General features: G+C 42.4%; 1 protein-coding gene and 1 long non-coding RNA gene across 2 annotated transcripts in view; both read right to left on the bottom strand.

Annotated features, from left to right (window-relative positions):
• The window catches only part of LOC147033846 (5-hydroxytryptamine receptor 7-like), a 238,351-nt gene that overhangs the window by 83,061 nt on the left and 137,177 nt on the right, over positions 1-18,113 (bottom strand). The gene's annotated exons all lie outside the window — the stretch shown is intronic.
• LOC147033847 (uncharacterized) lies at positions 1,726-3,262 on the bottom strand. Its single transcript, XR_015055608.1, has 3 exons — positions 2,826-3,262; positions 1,921-1,969; positions 1,726-1,827 (listed from the first exon to the last, which is right to left on the bottom strand). It is a non-coding gene; the product is annotated as an uncharacterized LOC147033847 (long non-coding RNA).

The raw sequence follows: 18,113 nt of genomic DNA, 5'->3' as shown, positions 1-18,113 counted from the left end.
GTGTCCGGCTGATGATGCCATCATAATTGGGATGCCTACAAAAATTTCATCAGCAACGTGCGAGAATTCAAGGCGATCGACATTCTACCTGTGGCTGTTTATTTTGGAGAGGTCACTGTCAGTGACTTGATCAATAATCGTGCTGTCTGGTGCAAGAGCTGCCATGCAAAATTCAACAACACCAAACTGATCAGAGCGAAAAATGGTGCCGCGAAACGATGTCTTGTTGAAGCTGACGAGACCAATGAACCGAGACGAGACGAGTCTCTGCAGTTCAATTCCAGGATATTTGGAATTATTGATTTTCATGTACATATCTCCATTTACTCTTGTCCAAGTGGAACTGCGCAGACCAGAGGGTCACTTACGGTGGAATAAATCCAACGGTTTAAATAATTTATAGGTACAATTAACCATACAGTCCCTCTATCGGACATTCGCATGTCGTGAGAAAATTACTTTATCTGATGGCACTAACGCATTTTCACAAAATTTGTACTTTCAAACAATAATTGATGATATTGACATGTTTTCGACCAAAAAGTTGGATTCAATTTTTTGAGCTCCATGTTTGACCTTGAATGTACTTTAAACATTAATCCAACATGAATGACATCAGAAATGTAAGCCTTCACCTAACTATATGCGGTTACGAAGATGTATGGTCATTTTGAGACATACTCTCCCAGTTATGGCGTTCTAGCGCAATTCGCATAAATGAGAAATCTCTATTTATCTCATGTACTTGTAATGGATTTTCATATTAATTCCATTTTTAAATCGCATAATTCTGTATTATTGATGAGGTATTCGTAATTACCTAAGAGTGAACCGGATAGATATCAGTTATTTCTTCACTTTACAACCCAAAACGTAAAATTGACCAACTTGACCTTTGACCGATATGTTCGACCTTGAAAATTGACCTTCAAGGTCAAATTTGATGTGGCTCCACGACTGAAATTTAAGCTTGTGTCCAGTTGATGTTGCATACAAAATTTGGTGCTTTCTTCAGTCATGTAACGGTATGGCCTATATTTGGACCGAAGAGCCCCCACTATAAGTTCAAAGTTGGTGATATAGTAAGAATATTCAGATGGAAATCTCATTTTGAAAAAGGTTATACTAAGTGATGGAAAAATGAATTTTTAAAAATTGTTCATGTAATCATTACAGTTCCTTGGACTTACAAATTATGTGATTTAGAGTGGGAAGAGATTTTAGGTTCATTTTATTCACAAGAATTACAAAAGACAAAGATAATAATGAATTGGGGGGAATTTTTTTTGATTCCGCCCACACAAGCCCTGCCCATACAAGCCCCGCCCAAACAAACCCCGCCCACACAAGCCCCACCCACTTCCATCATTTCCACATGATGAGCAATTCGTTTATTGGTTCTGCACACACATGTTTATTTAATTTAAAAATTGCTCCACCCCTTCGCTGTTTCCACCCACATAAGCCACGCCCACATAAGCCCCATCCACAAAAGCTACCCCTCCCCTTCCCCTTGTGCCCCCACCTTTGACCCACCACACCCCTTCATCCCACCCCCACCCTTCCCCACACACAACACACATGGGGAGGGGAGGGGGTGGGATGAGGGGGAGTGGTGGGTCATTGGGGGAGTGCACCTACCCCCCAACCCTAACCCCCCACCCCCACCCCTCCTCCCCTTTACACCTCCTTTATTCTTTTCTTGTAATTAAGAATTAAATAATTGTGAGCAAAACAAATATAATTAAATAAGATTGAAAACATTGAACAAAACCTTCTTTTCCAGTAGTCTGAAGCTTTGTCATTTTGAAACTCGATCACCATATTCTATTCAAAACAAAAAGAGAAAAGCCATTAGGGTATTTCAAGATGATTATACAATGATATGAATAAAATAAATAAATAAATAAAAAACATTACCTCCAGAAGATTGAGTTTTGTGCCAGGTACAACCAGACAGGTGTTTAAACTGAAAAAAAAATTGAAAATGAGTTATCACTCCATGGTTCAAAACAAACAAGAATTAACACCAAAAGAGGCAGACAGAGAGCGAGACAGAGACAGAGACACAGAGAGGGAGGGAGGGAGAGAGAGAGAGAGAGAGAGAGAGAGAGAGAGAGAGAGAGAGAGAGAGAGAGAGAGAGAGAGAGAGAGAGAGAGAGAGAGAGAGAGAGAGAGGAGAGAGAGAGGGGAGAGAGAGAGGGGGAGAGAGAGAGGTGGAGAGCGAGGGGGAGAGAGAGGGGGAGAGAGAGAGGGAGAGAGAGGGTGAGGAGAGAGAGAGGGAGAGGGGAGAGAGAGAGGAGGGGGAGACAGAGGGGAGAGAGAGGGAGAGAGAGAGAGAGAGAGAGAGAGAGAGAGAGAGAGAGGGAGAGGGAGAAAGAGAGAGAGAGAGAGAGAGAGGGAAAAGAGAGAGAGAGAGAGAGAGAGAGAGAGAGAGAGAGAGAGAGAGAGAGAGAGAGAGAGAGAGAAGAGAGAGAGAGAGAGAGAGAGAGAGAGAGGGGAAGAGAGAGAGAGAGAGGAAGAGAGAGAGAGAGAGAGAGAGAGAGAGAGGAGAAGAGAGAGAGAGAGAGAGAGAGAGAGAGAGAGAGAGAGAGAGAGAGAGAGAGAGAGAGAGAGAGAGAGAGAGAGAGAGAGAGAGAGAGAGAGAGAGAGAGAGAGAGAGAGAGAGAGAGAGAAAGGGGGAGAGAGAGAGAGAGAGAGAGAGAGAGAGAGAGAGAGAGAGAGAGAGAGAGAGAGAGAGAAAGAAAGAAAGACAGACAGATAGAGACAGAGACAGAGAAAGACAGACAGATAGAGACAGAGACAGACAGGGGATAATTTCTCACCTTTCTTTTGACTTATCCAACGTCAGGGGGTGTGAAAGATTCTTCCAACAACTGAGACATGATATCATTTAATTCTCTTCGAAATGATTGAAGATCTATAAGGATTTCATTCATATTTTGCCATTCTTCATGATATTCGTTGGCTTCATTTTCAATATCAGTTACCAACGATGTTGTTATTGGGGACAACCTGTCAGGAAAAAAAAAATGCAATAATTATTGTTTGTATAGTGATTTAATTCTGTGTAAAACAACAAATAATGAATTGGTTTAAGGATCTCACCTCTCCTCTTGTGAAAAAGATCGATCTGCAAGGTCGGAGTACTCCTCTGAACACGCCATTCTCTGAATGAAACATGCCTAAGTTCGCGTCTGGCAATAAATAGGACGAGTTGATGACATAATGGAAAATGTGAACACAATGGGTTTTTTTTAGGTGCGTCTCATAAAGGAAATGATTTTGGGCTTTTGGGGCTTGTTCGGGCTTTTGGGGAGAGCTGACTCAACCAAGCTAAAACAGCTTGCTTCAAATGATTTTGAAATGAACTTTCATAAAATCATAAATAATGTTGAATTTGGAAAGACAATGAAAAATATAAGGAATCGATAAAATGATATGAAGCTCAGGAGGTGGTCAGACAAGAGCATAAAGAGAAGTTCATAATTTTATCTCTGCTCAACAAAGATACTTAAACCAAGAACCAAGTTCCAAGTTATTCTTTGTGAATATACTCAATGGAAATGAATGTGAAAAGCAAATTAAGATATTCCCTAAAGTATAACATGGGCAAATATTCGTTGGTTTGCTCTTTGAGTATAATGAAGATATGAAAGTACTGTGATTATGATGGGGGGAAGAAGTGCTTTAATCAGTAAGTCTCAATTTTTCAATTGCTTGAAAGGGAGGGAAGGGGGTAGGTGGGGAGGAAGTGTCTCTCCCATTTTGAGTTATTGGGGCTTGGGTCAGATAGTTTTTCCATTTTTCCCATTCATATGAATGGGCATCCCAGAAGCAACATTTATCATCTACTCACATGCAGTAACATAGATATTGTTCAGTATAAAATTATACATGTGACAATGTGTATTTTGTGCATTTGGTTTTGAGATATTTCAGGAAATAGACAAAAAAATATTTTTTCAACATTTTCCCAAGATCTTTCTACGATGATTTACATTTTTATGAGCATTTTCTTGACAAATGTTGGCTTCCATGTGTTGCTGTGTAACCAGACATATACATGTGTATCACCCAGCTTCAATACGGAACTTTCTAAATGATGAAACCTGCCCCTGTCCCTCCCCATCTCTTCCTCCTTCTCCCTCCCCTCTTTTCTTCCCTTTCTCATTCTGTTTGTTCATTCCCTCACTTATGTACAATTGATGCCCCAATGTGCATTTCTTGCCTATTATCCTCTGACACCTCACTCTTCCATGAGCCTCGATCTTGTTTATCAAAAATCTAAATGGAAATGCAAATGATAGAAAACATGACAGGATTCTGTATTTGAAATTCCATTATAGTTTCTGCACTCAAAATTTCAATACATGACCAAACTTAAATAACAAGTCGAGATATATTCAAAGTACAACGCCCTCATGCCAAATAAATAATTAACACCTTCCAGTGTGCAACACTGCCGAGGCGCCTTTGGTGCCCGGCGATGCTGCCATGCAACATATGGAGACAGGATTGGGAGGGAGTGGTGTACAATAATTGATTAATTAATTGCGCAATTTAAATAAATAAATAACAATAATCGTAAAATAATTAATTTCTTCATCAATTGGCTAATAGCACACCAAAAACACCACTGTTTCATCCGAATATGCAACTTTTTGAAATTTAAATAACAATCGAAAAACGAATAATTCATCGATTAATCAATAAATCAAAAATACCTTTTATAGCCAAATCACTTGGTCACTGTCATGTCCAAATATCAGCTTCCTCGCTCAAAAGGTGCCTGGGATATTGCCCAGATGAGAAAGAAAATAAATAAGTAATTAATAAATCGATAATAATTAAGTAATTAGCCAATTGATTAATGATAAAATAAAAATATATTCTTTTTGCCAAAGCACTTGTTCACGATTGTGCCCAAGTTTCAGCTTTCGAGCTCTAAGGATGGCTGAGATATCACCCAGATAAACAAACAAACAAATAAACCAATGTCACCCGCAGGGTGACCCGTATCTTGCCAAAAGGTGACCACGTGTGACTTCTTTAAGGTCACACTGAGGTGAACAGAGCTGCTATCCACCAGGAGCAACTCCTTGAGGAATATTTGCCTACGAGAGATTCCGATGAGAATCGTTCTGCAGAGTAACCATGAAAAATATGCATTTGCCTCATAACGTCACCAAATGACGTCATAATGTCTCACGCTTGACATATCTAGAAAGCACTCATCGAGGTGTTCAATTTGAGGTACTACACGATATGGTTCCTAAAACTTGAAAATTTGACCTTGGGGTCAAATATGTTTGATCTCAGGCGCTAACCATGAAGGTCAAGGCCAATCGCCACCAAAAATTAATCAGCTGAGCGCCAGACCATGAACTATATTCCCATGAGGTTTGAAGACGATCCGATCAAAATTACTCAAAAAATAAGGGTTTCGTCGACTCCCTGATTTGCGACAAAGTGACCTTGACCTTTGACCTTGACCTTCAAAATTTTGTGCGCTGAAAGGGACCTCTATTGGCCTCTGATATGCGAAGTTACAAAAAATTTCCAATGATAACTGTGCTCTCCAGAATTTTTTATACGTGATTACAGACAAACAAACAAAACAAAAAAAAACATACAAGCTGACTAACATATCTTGCAAAAACTTCGTTTTGGCAAGATAACAAGAAAATAAACAAACAAATGGAGTGAAAACTGAGTACATCCTTTCAGCACACATCATCATGGGCATCTTCGGAGCCTGGCGATGACTTCGTACAGCGCTTGAAGATGGAATAGGAGGGGCAGTGTAAAATACTGATGAACCAAAAAAACGGATCTGCACAATACAGTTCCATTCTTGTTTGCAAGTCAGTGTGGAGTGGAAATGGAAGTTTTAAGTATGTAATGGCTTAAGTAGTGTATATGTTGGTTTTGCAGATCACTTCAAATGGTTCAAAATAATGGAGGTTATAAAAATATTGTAGTTTTGAGAAGTCGCCAAGAGATCCTCCATACCTAAAGCAATTATTTCGTCGTTATGTTGTTTCGTTGAACTGTCTAAAGTCCGTGTTGATAGATCAGCACTGCGATTGCGTAGTTAGAAATCCAAAATATCATATTTCATCATTCTACATTCCTTTCTATGAACCATCTGCGGCATGTTATCTTCAAACACGAACAACTTATTCTCGAAGCCCCCAAAACCGTTTCAAACCACTTCATAAACGCCTATGACAAAAAGATTGTGCCAAAACTAGAGGCTCGCGAGCCAATTCTCTTCACGAGTGCCCCGAGGGCCGTTTTGGGCACATTTTGAGAGCGCCGACCGAAGAATATCACGCCAAGACCCAACTTGAAGGAAGCTCCTCCCATGGACGAGGGTTAGGGGTGAAGTGGGGGCATCGGGAGGATTCGAAGATCTATAAAAGGGCTGCGTGTAAAGCCTCTGAGAGAGAAGGGTGTAAAGGAACGGGGGTGGCAAAAGGCTGGGAGAACTGGAGAGATTCAAAGTTTGAGAAGGTGACGGACTGTATTTTTTTTATTTTACTTCAGTCACTTCCGGACCTGCGGTTCAGGTATCGGCGCACGTGGACGACTGGGTGGCGAGCTCTCCTTCCAGTCCCTCTAAAGCTAAGTTTCCAGAACTAAAGCGTTTTGTGTATTTTGTTATCGTGATTGTGTCTGGGGCTGTGGAACTGTACTTATTTTTTTCGTGTTCATCACAATTTTAGCGGATAGTTGAGTTAGTTCATTGAAAGAAGCAGGGCGAGGCCTCGTGATAAGTTTAGCGTGAAGTCAGTTGGGGCCTTGAGAGTATGGGGGTGAAGAAGGTTATAAATGGAGACCGAAGGAGAAAGGAAGAAGAATACGTAAAATGTCACTGTTGCTCAATGTGGGCCACGTCAACAATGGGGGAAGCAGAGGGTTCTTATTGTTGCAGGAAGTGTGAGGAAATCGTCCACTTGAGGAAGGTTATTACTTGGTTGAAGGAATGCACCAATAATTTGCAGCAAGTAGCAGAATGTGAGAAATTTAGAGATAATAGTTGGTTACGGTTGTGGAGTGAGATTGTTGAGGATAGTAGAAGTGGTGACGGTGCAATGGGGGTGGGCAGTGGTGACGGTTCAACGGGGGCGGGTAGTGGCGGAGGTGCAGGTGGTACGGGCAGCGGTGACGGTGCAACGGGGATAGGCAGTGGCGATGGTGCAACGGGGGTGGGCAGTGGCAGAGGGTGCAGGCAGTGGCGGAGGTGCAGTGAGTGCAGAGAGTGGCAGAGGTGCAGCGAGTGCAGGCAGTGGCAGAGGTGCAGCGGGTGAAGGCAGTGGTGGAGGAGCACCGATATAAATATCGGTGTGATGGGAAGGAGAGAATAGGAGGAGGAGTAGCAATCTGGGTGAAGGACAGAATAGCATCAAGAGAAAGGGGTGACATTGAGGAAGGAATAAATGTTGAGGAACCTGTATGGGTAGATATGAGAGATTGTAAAAACAGTAAGTTACTGGTAGGATGCTTTTATAGGACTCCAGGTGGGAAGAGGAGGAAGGAGGAGTACATGAAGAATTCAAAAGCGCATGTGGTGAGGGAAGAGTATTGATTTTGGGGAATCTTAACTTGCCAGGGATAGATTGGGTCCAGGATCAGGTAAAGGGCAGAGCAGATGAGGATTTCCGAGTTTTAGTCCAGGATTGCTTTTTAACCCAGTTTGTGGATAAGCCCAGGAGAGGGAGTGCAGTGTTAGACCTCCTTTTCAGTAACGATCCCAATATGGTAGAGGAGGTGGAAGTCAGGGAGGATTTAGGAGCAAGTGACCATAACATTGTGTGTGCAAAGATTCTGTTTAGGGTTAGAGTTCAGGATAGTAGGGTAAGGCCATTAGAATTCAGGAAGGTAAACTTTGAGGGTATGAGGAGAGAGTTGGGTGATGGAGATTGGGAAACTCTAACAACAGAACAATCAGCATCAGAGAAATTAGAAACCTTCAAGGAGCAAATGTGTAGAGTGCAGAGTAAGTACAATCCAATGAGGTGTAAAACTAGAAACAGAAAGAGACCAGGGTGGTTGAGCTGTGAGATAAGGAATGCTATTAAGGAGAAGCAGAAGGTATTTATTAGGTGTAAAAAAAACAGGACTGGAGTTAGATTTATATCACTATCGGAGTAAACAGAGGCAAGTTAAGAAAATAACTCGACAAGCCAAAAGAGAGTATCAGAAGGACATGGCTAAGAATATTAAACATAACAGCAAGGCTTTCTTGAAGTATGTCAGGGGAAAAGAACAGATTAGGACCAGTGTGAGCCCATTTAGGAATAGCACCAGGAGAGTGGTTAGTGATGAAAGTGAGATGGCAGGCTTATTAAACAGGTATTTTTCTTCAATTTTTACACAAGAACAGTCAAGAGAATTGCCAATAGCTGAGAGTATCCATCAAGGTGGTGAGGAAAGGCTTTTACAGAAGATTCAGGTTGCAGTGGAGGAAGTCAAGGAACAGCTGGGTAATCTAAGAGAAGATAAGGCTCTCGGTCCAGATAATATACACCCGAGAGTGTTGATGGAGGTGGCTGAGCAGGAGAGTGAGATATTAACGGATATTTTTAATAGTTCACTGGAGTCAGGATAGGTACTGGAGGATTGGAGAGCAGCAAATGTAACACCATTATTTAAGAAAGGATCCAGAGAAGAATTGGGAAACTATAGACCTGTTAGTTTGACTTCAGTTGTGGGGAAGGTGTTGGAGACATTAATTAAAGACCGGATGAGGAACCATAATAAACAAATACAAACTAATTAAAGGTAGTCAGCATGGGTTTACCAAAGGTAGTTCCTGTTTGACAAATCTTTTAGAGTTCTATGAAGCAGTGTCTGATTGGGTGGATGAGGGAAAGGCAGTGGACATAGTATATCTAGACTTTAAGAAGGCATTTGATAAGATACCACATCGGAGGTTGTTCGCCAAATTGAGGGCTTGTGGAGTGGCTGGTCAGGTAGCTAATTGGATTGCAAACTGGCTTCATGATAGGGAGCAAAGAGTGGTTGTGAGTGGGATGATGTTTTGCTCGGAGGATGTAAGCAGCGAGGTACCTCAGGGATCAGTACTCAGACCATTACTATTCATTATTTACATCAACGATTTTGATAATGGGGTAAAGAGTAAGCTTTCCAAATTTGCAGATGAAACAAAGGTTGGAGGTACGGTGGATAGCAGAGGGGGTGGTGATCAGATTCAGAAAAGTATTGATACTTGTATGGATTGGGCAAAAGATTGGCAGATGTAATTTAACCTGAGCAAGTGTAAGGTGTTGGGGATGGGGAAGAGCAATGATAATAAGGATTACAGGTTGCAAGGGGTAAGTTTGGAGTGTGTCACACAGGAGAAGGATCTGGGGGTGGTAATAGATATGGGAGGTAAGCAGGCAGCACAGGGCCAGGCAGCTATAGGTAAAGCAAACAGGGTTTTAGGTTGTATTAGGAGGGGGATCATTTATAAATCAAAAGGTGGTGTTCACATTGCACAGATATTTAGTGAGGGCCACATCTGGAATATTGTGTACAGTTCTGGTCACCACAACTCAGGAAGGACATACATGCCATAGTGAGGGTTCAGCGCAGGACGATTAGATTGATTCCGGGCATAGCTAGACTCAGATATGAGGAGGGGCTGAAGGAGACAGGGCTTTATACACCAGAAAGGAGGCGGTTGTGAGGAGATATGATAGAGATGTTGACGAAAATGAAAGGTGTTGATAAAATAAGTGCAGATGAATTATTCACCATAGTAGACAGTGATAGGACCAGGGGCCATAGCCTGAGAGTAAAGAAGAGGAGAGTTAAGACTGGATTAAGGCAGGGGACTTTTACTCACAGAGTAGTTAATGCATGGAATGGTCTCCCTGGAAAGGTAGTGGCAGCAGAAAAGGTAGATAAGTTTAAATTAGAATTAGATAGGTACCTGGAAGTTATGGAGATCGTGGGGTATTATATGGGGATGTTGATAAGACTTCTAGGTAGGTTGAGTATTGATGGGTGATTGTGTATGGAGTGCTGTTGGTGGGGGTCTTGTTAAGGGGGGTTGTGTGGTTGATGTGTGTTTATAGCCAAGCCCATGCCTCCTCTCCGAGGGGAAGAAAAGAAAGAAATAAAATAATAATAATTACAAAAAAAAAAAATACAATTTTTTTCCTTTCATTAATTAAAAACTTTTTTGTGCATTTTCTTTGGATCTTGAGTTGAGTGTTGTTCGCACAGGCATGATGGGCTGAATGGCCTCCACCTGTGTTGGATTTCTTTGTTGTTTCCTTGTTGTAACCATATGATTTCCTGACAAGTGATAAAGATCTCACAATAATTAATTTAAGGGCACAGAAGAGGTGTAGGACAATCAGACTCAGGACCTTGTATCATGCTGCCTTCACCGAGTCGAGCTTTCTGACAAAGAGGGAGGTGCAAAGGTCATTCTAAAGCAAGTTTAGTAGTTCTTATTGCTGTTCCCTCAATGTAATGTCATCCACAAGATGGTCACTGGCTGGGGGGTTAGGGTACAGAAATGTCGACGTGAAAATTGAACCTGCAATGAACAGGTGACATCATAGACAGTCATCGACAATTTGAGAACCACTGCGGACTCACTCACTGACACACAGCCCCGTTACAATAGCTTTTAGTGTTCCTTCGTGAAGGCGCAAGGGGAATAAGTGACCCAATACATTCCCACATCATGTAAATACATCGGTCATGGTTTGGATATGATCAAAGTTAACCGAATTATCATTACTAATTAATTCACATATGAACGAGCAGGATATCTGTCACATAGACAAATCTCCTCTATTTAAGGAGCACAGATAACAAAAACATGAGTCTTGGCATCAACACTCAGCTGCACAGACAGACACAGGATAAAGAGACTAGGCCTACACAAATTATAAAACACAAAATTAATTGTTTCTAAAATGGACAGAATGCACATTGAAAGAGAGAATCAACTTATGGTTAAATATGACATACAACTGTTCTGTTTAAGAATTTTGGACAACTTTGTTGAACTGTGCCGAAAGATGATTGTGCATGCTCGGCGAGCCAGCAGACCTTGCAAGCACAACTCAAACCATGAGTGGTGTGGGAAATATACTCAGGAACAGGCATGGATAACGTTGACACGATTCGCATTCAAGGTACACCATCAACTTGTGGTTAAATTAGATGTAAAGACGTTATGGATACACCAGTCAACTTTATGCAACTGTGTTTCAGGCTTAATACTGTTGGGGAAAATATCAAAATAGGCCACCCTGGGGCACTATATCAACGTTGGTTTGCCATGCCGACTCACTGACATACAAGTGCGCGCGCACACTCACACTCACACCTCTCCAATCCCCATGGCCTAAAATCAATCAATTAAATCATCTTGCTCTCTCTCTCTCCTCTCTCTCTCCTCTCTCTCTCCTCTCTCTCTCTCTCTCTCTGAGTAAACGTGCACCAAACAACGTATGAATATTCGGCCACACTGGTCATGTGTAAGCTAGGTATGGTAGTGTTTCACAACTTACTCTGAGAGAGAATGGTGACACTCAACAGATTTGTTAATGATACTGCAGGCAAAGAAATGGCATGAGCAGGTTGTAATGGCCTCAGATTGACTGCCAGGTACATATTCAGTGTGTATTGTACTATATTACCTTGGCAGAGCAGAAAACGAGTTACCTAGGCTATTCACGGGTTCACAAGAAGAAATGAAGTTGTATCCCAAAGGGAACTTGGCATTGCTCCAGCCAACAGAGGGGCGTCCTCATTATTTTGTTTGATGTTTCTCATTGAAACAGATGAGACGGCATCCCTCTCGAATGAGGGTGCTCAACCACGGCATGAAGTACTTTAGGTGACTCTGCAGTTGTAGACACAAAACCTCTTTCTTGGCATGTCCTCAATGATGTCAGTAACTGGCTTTAGCCAATTGAGTCTTGTAAAGTTAAAGGACCTTCTGTGAGTGGCTATATCATTGTGCCTCTCACTTACGAAGGCAAGGCAATGGCTGTGTTATGGCAGGGTACGAGAGACAGAAGTAATTTTCTGCATTTCCTGAACCATTATAATATCAATTACTCTTCTCATGCTGTTACACCATCATTCTTCTCTTAATAATAGTGCTGACGCTGTGAGATGAAAGGATGTGTGGAGGGAGTGGTTTGTGGGCCATATTATCCTTCAAAGGGAAAGCAATTTGGCAGTTTCCTTCCATGCAGGTAAAATATTCCTTATGGTATCTGCAGCATGTGAGAACAAGTCAAATTTAGTTTACCGACTTCCTGTTGTTTACCAGCAAGTATAAATTTAGTGCATTATTGCTATCTGCATAAGCATCTGCAGGTGATCAGGATGGCCGTCACCAGTTGTGAACATTTCCAGAGCTGACAATTTACACCTGGATAATGAGCTACTCCATCAGAAGGTAAATGCAGTGCATCACTCAGTCCAAGGTTAGTGTATTACTGTACAACTACCATGCCCAATGTTTCTCTCGAACAACCTACACTGTTAAAAACTACGTCTGTTGTCTTTCAGTATCTCCCTCTCCCCCACTTTGACATCACCCTCCCCACCCCTCGAACCTCCTCGAGCTCTTTACTCCAATATAAACCATGAAACCCACTGCATTGGAACACGAAGAGAAATGATTGCTTCCTATTGATTGTTACGCCCAACAATGAAACAGTGCAGAAGAAAACACAACAGTATGAACGGCACTCGTGGAGCACATATTCTCACCTCACACGTTCATTCTGAACAAAAATACCATCGTGAACTGAACATGCGACTGTTATAGCACACTGCTCGCACGGCCCACATGCCCGTATCATACATGCACAGAATTATGTTACATAGTTTCTTGGCATGGCTTATCAACATCATACATTTAATTCTTCACACACATCCGGTCATAGATCAGATATTAGAAGTTTCAGATATTTCAGATAAAGGTTTCAATTAAACCAATTACGGCTGGACGACGACTTCACCGATGACATCATCGTAATCACCTTATGTACCCCATGGGGAGTTGATGACTTATGGCAAGTTTAAAAAAAATTTTGTTGAGCAGTTTTGGAGAAAATGTCCAATTTTTTTTTCCTTTAATCCAATATGGCTGCCATACCATCTGACCGATGACATCAGAGTTAGCAATAAAATATCCTCCATGAGGAGTTCCTCCTTTGTTTAAAGTTTTGCATTGATGGGACAAGTAGTTGCAGAGAAAAACATTTTTGAAGCGAAAATATATGGACGTGGACGCGCGCACGCACACGCGCACGCGCACACGCACCATCAAAATAAGAGTTTTAATGAAGCACATGGTATCATTGTTTGAGACTGTCAGGGGTTATCTAACTGATGTTGTATATAATCTGTGCCAGACTGTCTGACCATCCATTTGGGGAGGAGCTTCTCAGTTCAGGGCAGGGCTTCACACATTCAGGGAGGGGCTTCAAAATCAAATCGCTTGCACTTTCTTACACTCTCATGGCTTTACCTTAACTCTAATTCCATTTCTTTTTTTGTCGTTGCTAAGATAGTGTAAGTTTCAGATGCAAAAGAAGACAAGAAGAAAATTCGTATTTTTAGACAAAAATGCATTTTAAGTGAAATGAAGGCCTGTAAAATATATAGTCCATTCAGACTCCCTTGTGGCTACATCTTAATTCTAATTCATGTTTTTGTTTTTTAATGTTTTTGACGTCGTTAAGATGGTTCAAGTTTCAGTTTCAGCAAAATGTGAGAAACAGGACGAACATTGACGCATAGACACAGAAATTCATTCCAAGAGCCGTTTTCAATGTATCTGGTCAGACGCGATGTGGGGAGGGGAGGGAGGGGGGAAAGGAGAGAAGGAGAGGAGGGAGGGGTTAGTAGAAGAGTGAGGATTGGGGGAGTAATGTGGGGAGGGAGGGGGAGTAGTTTGAAGGAGAGGAAGGAGGGGGAGTGGAGGAGTGAGGGTAGGCGGAGTTGTGAGAGGAAGGAGAGGGAGGAGAGGAGCAAGAGTGGAGGGAGAGGAGAGACGGGAAGTCGAAGAGTGAGGATCGAGGGGGATTACAGGAGCCAGGGTAGGGAGAATAGAGGGAGAGGAGGCAGGGGAAGTCGAGGAGTTAGTAGAGTAGGGGGAGTAGTTTGAGACATATTGCATTTTTCCGAAAAACCTTCAAAAATCTTCGCCAGAACAGCTGGACAGATAGAGGGGGAACTTTACATACATTCCCCCAAGCCTTGGGGATACCAGGGTGCTCACAAATAATTGATAGGTCACATGGATTGGCAGCCATATTGGATTAAAGAAAAATATTTAAAATTTTCTCTCTCTTGAACAGCTGCATTAATAAACGTGAAACTTCAAATTATGATCGAGTCGTACAGGGGAATATATGATTTAAATTTCAACCAACGGTTTATGCTGATGACTTCATCTTTGCTTTTTGCTTGTTTGGGTTCCTTCTGATGACTCCAATGCAGCATCTGTTTTATTTGATCTTACATTTGATTTGAATTTAATTATTTTAATTTCGAATCTGCCACCAGAAGAGTTGGCTCGCACCAAGTCGTTCTCAAGACTGTGCACGGTAAGTATTCTGTGAATACCAAATCGTTTCACGATGCATTGAAATTAAACTTAATATATAAAGTCTTCACAAACTACTCCAAAGTGAAAAAGCAAAAAAAAAAAAAATGCAGATAAAATGTGAATAAGTCAGATTAGCAGAGAAAAATCAGATGATTCTCAGTTGCATAAGTATTCAATTCAAACCCTTTGCCTAATTCACCCTAAATCGCTTCAGGGGCAAATTATTTGTTTTAAAGGTTACAAAATAAGTGTGCGGGATGGGGGAGGTGCAGGGGCAGGTGTGCAGTGTTCAGGGAAGGGGATCAGACCTTCATGTCTCAGATGGACTGATCAAATAAATTGTGGCCTGGGAAGGCAAATGAGCTTTCGGGCAAGTCGCGCGGCAAATCTGGAATCAAAAAATTGCGGATTGAGCTATTTAAGGGCTTCACAGTGAATCCGGAGTGGGGAAGTCATCACGAAGGTGGCGAGAGATTGTGTGATCAGAGCACTGGGGATTAATATGAATACTGTATTGATACGAATCCAAATCTTGTTTTGAGAAAATCAAGAAGGCTAACCGTGGCTGCAAAGTTAGGTGGGCAAACATTGAGTGCTTGTATTACAATGTGTCAGATGTTCATGTTAAGCCTGGTATTGGCTTAGTTAGGGTGGCAGTCTTGGAATCTCAAGGTCCTGAGTTTGAGCCCCGTTGGCTGCTGAGTTAACACCAGGTGGGGTTGACTCAGCTTGTCATCCTTCCAAGGTTGGCAGAATGAGCATCAGTGTACTGGTATAGGCGCACAGCATCAGCAGCATAGTTGTGCCCCAACAAAATGATAGCTAGCCGGCAGCCAAGCTGCCATATGCAAGAAGAAGAAGGTGCTCATGTTTATTCAGGAGACGTGAACTGCAACAAAATGTAATGTGCTATGAGCTGGTGCTGATAATGATTGTCTTATCCTCCAAATAGACATATGAATGAAGGAAAGAAAAAAGTGGAAATTAGCCAATTTGACTTGTACTCCACATTGACTATAGGCTAAAAACTACAGTACTCGGGTTGTTTTAAATCATCCTTCACCACCCCCTTCCCTCCTTGCTCATCCACATCGTACACACCATACTTAGAAGACAAATCATAATGGCCCCCCTCCACTTCACACGGATTTTTAACCAATAAATAATTAAACAACCTCACAATAAACTTATTCTGCAATGTCTGCCATACACTGCGGTGGTTCGTGATCTGAACGAATCCCGTTTGGTCATTTGTAGGCAGTGAACACATCTGCAAGACGTAAGCCAACAAAACGAGCAGGAAATTGATGGTGCATATCCCAAGCATTTTCCAGGGGAATGCCATTTCATACATTTTTAAATCAGCTTTTCCTTCAGGAAAATATTAATTTAAATTGACGATCATGATTGCATGTTCACAGCACCACCAATCCTTGACCTCTTCCATATGAGCCAAGTAAGCTTTCTTCCTTTTTTGTATACCTTGTCGAGACTCTATGAAAGCTAACACACAACACAGCAAGGGGGGGGGCATGAGACAAGAGGGGTGGGAGTAGGAAGGACAAAACAGTGGGGAAGAGACTTTGGGATATCTGGGTAAGGGAGAGGGATGGGGTGGGGAGCACCAGATATACAAGATGGAAATTACAGGGACTTTCAGGAAGGAAAGCAGGGAATTTGAAGGAGGTGGGTTTGGGGTGGATTAATGGGGGCAGAAAAGATCGAGGATTTGGATGGGGGACGAAAAGAGGTTGTGGTGAACAGCTGTTTTGAAGGCCTGGAGGGAAGATGGGATTGAAGAGTGTGGGGAGTTTATTCCAAAGGCAGGGAAAAAGAGGAGAGAAAGAGTGAAGGTGAGCAGTGATTCGTGATTTTGGTAGTTTTACCAGTAGGGGGTTGTTGGCGGACCTTGAGCACCCTGCGGAAATATGGTGGGGACATGTCGCAGACAGAACGAGGGGGGGGCGAGGCTGGAGAGGAGTCGGTAGAAGACAGAAAGACCACCGATCTGCCTGCGGTGAGAGAGCGAGAGACCCAAAGACTCAGCCTCATCACGGGAGATACCAATGATCGGAAATGCCTTGGTTTCCACACCATGAAGCTGAGAAAGGTGGGAGGCAGGAGCACCAGCCCAGAGGGGAGAGCAGTACTCCATCAAGCTGCGGACGAAAGCTTTGTATGTGGTCAGGCGCTCAGGTGGGCCGACGAAGGACTTTGCACGACAGAAATGTTTGAAATGTGGTTTTTCCAGGAAAGATCATGGCAGACAGAGACCCAGAAGCTTGAAAGAAAGGACTTCTTTCAGAGGATTGTTGAGAAAGTGGATGGAGGGAGGGGTGGGGGGGTCCAAATGGTCCTTTCGGAGAGACATAGTGAGAGTGTGACATTTGTCCGGATTGAAAGACATGTTCCACGTGTTGGACCAGTTTGTGATTTTATCCAGATCTGTAGTGAGCGAAGAAGCTGCTGCTTGCCGCTCTGAGGGATGACAGATGGTACGGCAGAGGGTGGAGTCATCAGCATCGAGATAAAGAGGATTTTCCAGAGAGTCGGAGAGATCATTGATCAAAACCAGAAAAAGAACAGGGTCCAGAACACTGCCTTGAGGAACTCCAGCCTGGACAGGAAGAGGGGGTGAAAGAACTCCATTTAGGGCCACACGTTGACTGCGACAGGAGAGGAAGTCTGCGAGCCATGAGTGGAGGTGGACTTTGATACCATCAGAAGAGAGTTTGGTGAGCAGGGCAGGGTGCCAGACCGTGTCAAAAGCACGCGATACGTCTTGGGATATGGCTCTGATTTCATGTCCAGCATTGAGGACCTCTTTGGCTAAACCCCACACTTTCCTCCCCCTCCCGTGTATAACACGATGAGTAGATGGCCCCTTAAGGTGTAATATATGTATATTTTCCACAAAATAAATGGGTCTACATCTCTCAGGGCATAAGGTTCTCAGCTTTGGAAAAGTATTAAATATATAGATATCTGCTAATCATTCGAAATTGTGATTTGTTTCTGAATAACATGGAATGTCTCTTGTGTTAGCAGTTCAGGTTAGGGTCAGGGTCAGGGTTAAGGTCAGCAGCATAGCCCTTTTTTTGTTTCACAGAAATCAGTTTACCAGAGGAGTTATTGCGAAGGGAAGTCTGAAAGTTGATGATATAACGTGACCACTTAATTTAACTGGAAGGGCACTCGGAAGAGTGCATACCTCCGCCACGTAATGCCTGATCCACGAGAACATATCGGGCCCAATCCATTTTTAAAGTGTCATGTTACACAGTACTATATCGTTTTTGGCCCTATCTCTCAATGGTGAAGATGGAATGTCTTGAAATCACATCACTTTAAAAATTAAATAATTCTCGTGTACGGATCCAGATTCGGATCTTCACCAAAATCACACCAATCCGTCCTTGTCACACACCCAACCTGTCCAACAAATTTCATTCGAATACGTCCACAACTTTTTGGGATAATGTGCAAACAAAGACAACCAAACAGG

Source organism: Eptatretus burgeri, chromosome 1 (assembly GCF_056783735.1).
Source record: "Eptatretus burgeri isolate ZD-2024b chromosome 1, Ebu_testis_v1, whole genome shotgun sequence".
In the NCBI taxonomy this organism is placed as follows: Eukaryota; Metazoa; Chordata; class Myxini; order Myxiniformes; family Myxinidae; genus Eptatretus; species Eptatretus burgeri.
Note: the sequence above shows the minus strand (reverse complement) of the source record. Positions and strands in the feature narration are given on the sequence as shown.